Source organism: Gnatocerus cornutus, chromosome 1, assembly GCF_029298725.1.
Source record: "Gnatocerus cornutus isolate USDA-ARS CGAHR chromosome 1, icGnaCorn1.1, whole genome shotgun sequence".
NCBI classification, from domain to species: Eukaryota; Metazoa; Arthropoda; class Insecta; order Coleoptera; family Tenebrionidae; genus Gnatocerus; species Gnatocerus cornutus.
The window spans coordinates 9036430-9039728 of NC_142233.1; positions in this window are offsets into that span (position 1 = coordinate 9036430).

Sequence of the window (3299 nt, forward strand, 5' to 3'; positions counted from 1 at the left end):
GAGTGTCTTTATTAGTGGAGATCATTAATCGCCCATTAACAAACGAGTTTATTACAACGTTTTATCGTTGACCACACAATACCTTTATTTGGGTGACAAAATGGGCAAGAGTTTCACGGAAAAATCATTATGATAAAAAAACATAGTTACCATTGAAAATAATGACATGCGAATTTTATCAACAAGTGTCACCATTTTGAAAAAGTTGTTGCTGAAGTCGTAATTATGGACCTGGAAAATTGTGATAATACCCTACCGGCTGCAGTGGTCCAAAGCGCAAACGATGCATGTGCAAGTTTATTACCGAGTAAAAGTAAATATTCAGAAATAGAAACATAGTTGAAGATAATGCCGTAGTTTTTGTTTTATTTCTGTGTGTATTTCTGGTTGCATATGTCAAAATGTCAAAATTACAAAAAGAGCTGCATAATGGAAAAGAGAGTGTTAATGACACCCATTAACGCATCCTTTTTCAGACAAACTAATTCATTAATATCGACATTAATAAAAGGTCAACGATAAAGTATTATTACAACAATCTGTTTCTATGGCAAAAAAGAACTTTAAAATGATTATGAAACTGGTTCTAAGTATATTGTCTACAAGTTGAATAGTGGTACATTACGAACTGTTTCAATTTCAAATTTTGAACGGAAAGTCGCACACCATCTTAAAGAAGTGATCCCTTTTAGAGTCCGAAAAAATGTTTATAAAAATTTCGCACTCACAGTAGAAGCAAAATAAAATTCGTAGAAAAAGCGACATTGCAGAACTATGCCCACAATCATTTAAATTTTTAGTATTGAAAGTCAAATTAGAGCACTTGCTATCTAGAAATGGAATTGTTTTTGGCGCATTCACTATACATACAGGATGTCCGGAAAGTCGCGCACCACCGTGATACTGTATTATTAGACAATGCCATAGATCACCGAGAAAATGTAAAAAAATATATATGTCTTCAATTTTTCGAGATATGGTGTATTGAAGAGTAAATTTATTACTCGTTTATGAATCGATCTGACTAACGGCAACAATACAACAGCAACGTTACTATGGCTTTGAATTCTTGAAATTTAAATTATTGGAGGAACAGTTCAGCAATGTTCCCATTTTCTTAATTTTCTTTTGGTCCTCTTGCAAAAACAGAGAGTCTGATTTTTTTTAGCATTTTTGTCGTACTCTAGGGGACCACCCAATTGCCCCCTTTCAAGGTGATACGCCACTTTCCGGACACTGTATAGTTCGAGCAGCACACAGCAGAAATGTCCTGTCTTTCAATTGGCCAATTCAAGCTTACTCAGAAAGACGCGACATCAAGAGCAAGGTGTAGGGGAACGCGGGGTAATGGGAGCGATTGTAATTGAATGAAAAGTAGGCACATTTGCGCGATCGTAAGCACTCGACCGCTTACGTCAACCATCGTCAAACTTCGCCCAAAAAACACGAGTCGTTAGCGCCATCCGTTAAGTCACGAAGAACGGTTGTGTTTTTCGCTCCATGCTTATAAAAAACTGCCGATTGCCAGCACCCCGGTAAGCATGAAGTTATGTTATATATTTATCTTTTATTTGTGTTACAAATAGTTCATTGTATTAATGACTAAGATCTCATTTAAAGTATGTTTAGTTGAATTTTCGGGGCAGAGTAAATATTATGGCCCAATTTCCCAAAAAACATTAAGTGGGCTCTCATTACCCGCTTGTGTTGGGTAATGGGAGCGACAGACTTTTTTTTGTAAAATGGTTATTGGACTTTAACCTATGACTGTAATTTATTATATTGTAACGGATCAGATAGAGCGAAATCAAGTAGGGAGAACAACAACGGAGGCGGCGAGGGGAGATTGACATTAGAAAAATAGGAGAGAATTGAAAATAGTGCAAGAGTTGTTGAAAAGTTGTTATAAAGTCGTTTTTGGGTTTAATAAATAATCTAACGAACACGAAAAACGCTACAATTGGTGTCAGAAGTGGGATTGTGAATTAAGAGACATAAAATGGCTATGAGGAAAGTCTTGTTAAAGGATCTGAAGGTAGCAGACCTACGGCGGGAGCTAGAGGAACGCGAGTTGGACGCCGAGGGTAAAAAGACCATACTCCAACAGCGGCTGCAAGAGGCAATACGAAATTCAGGAGAAGATCCAGAAGTATTTTTAATTCAAAATCCAAGCGACGTGACTACGATGCTTCAGATCATGGACAAGAGCATTCGAGAAAATGTAGAACAGAAAAACGTAAAAAAAGAAATTTTAGAAAGTTTTGAGGGTTTGGAAAAAAAACTGCTTGATAGAACAACTGAGTTGGAGCAAAACATGCTGGTAAATTCTAGAGAGCTGCGTAAAAAATTTAAAGAACAAGCGGAACAATTGAAGGATGATCTATCAGACTTAGAACGTCGATTGCTGGCATTAGAGGAAAAGATAGAAGAGAAGAATGTTCAAGCAACGTTGCCTATATTTGAAACATCAAAACTGCGTCTAAAACCACCGCCGTTCGATGGAAAGTCCTCATGGGCCACATACGTTCTTCAGTTCGAAGCAGTGGCAGCAACGAATGGATGGACTCCAGCGGAGAAAGCAACAGCATTGATTGTGGCCCTGCGCGGTGATCCAACTCAGGTTTTACAAGCTCTTCCTCCAGAACAACAACACGATTATCAGCAACTGGTGAAACACCTAGAAATGCGCTATGGACAAGCTCATCTGGAACGTGTATACCACTGCCAGTTAAAGAACCGGTCCCAGAAGCTAAATGAGAGTTTACAAGAATTCGAGGCCGACGTGGCTCGTTTGACGCGTCTAGCATACCCCGCAACTCCAGAGAACGTGCTGGAACGGCTAGCGGTGGACGCGTTCATAGACGGCCTTCGTGACAGCGATACGAGACACTCTTTACTGATGGCTCATCCCGCGAAATTAATGGATGCGCTTGCTCGTGCTTTAGAATTTGAAACAACGAAGATGACATCAAGAAGCCATCAAAAGATTCGAATGGTTGAGAGCGAAGAGTTGGAATGTAAGGGAGAAGATCTGGAGGCTGCCGTGAAGCAAATCTTGAATGAGGTCATGAAAAAAAAACGTCCGATAAGATGTTGGAACTGCGGAAAAGAGGGGCATATACGTAGTTACTGCAAAGAAAAGCTCAAGGAGGCGTCGACTTCGTCGGTGTCGGGAAAACTAAGGCGGGTCGAGGAAAGGGGGCAACCGTCGACCTATCGCCAGCAAGCCCCAAGAGCACAAATTGCATCGCTTAAACACCAACCGAACAGCGCTTTCGTGGATGGCCTTATTGACGGAA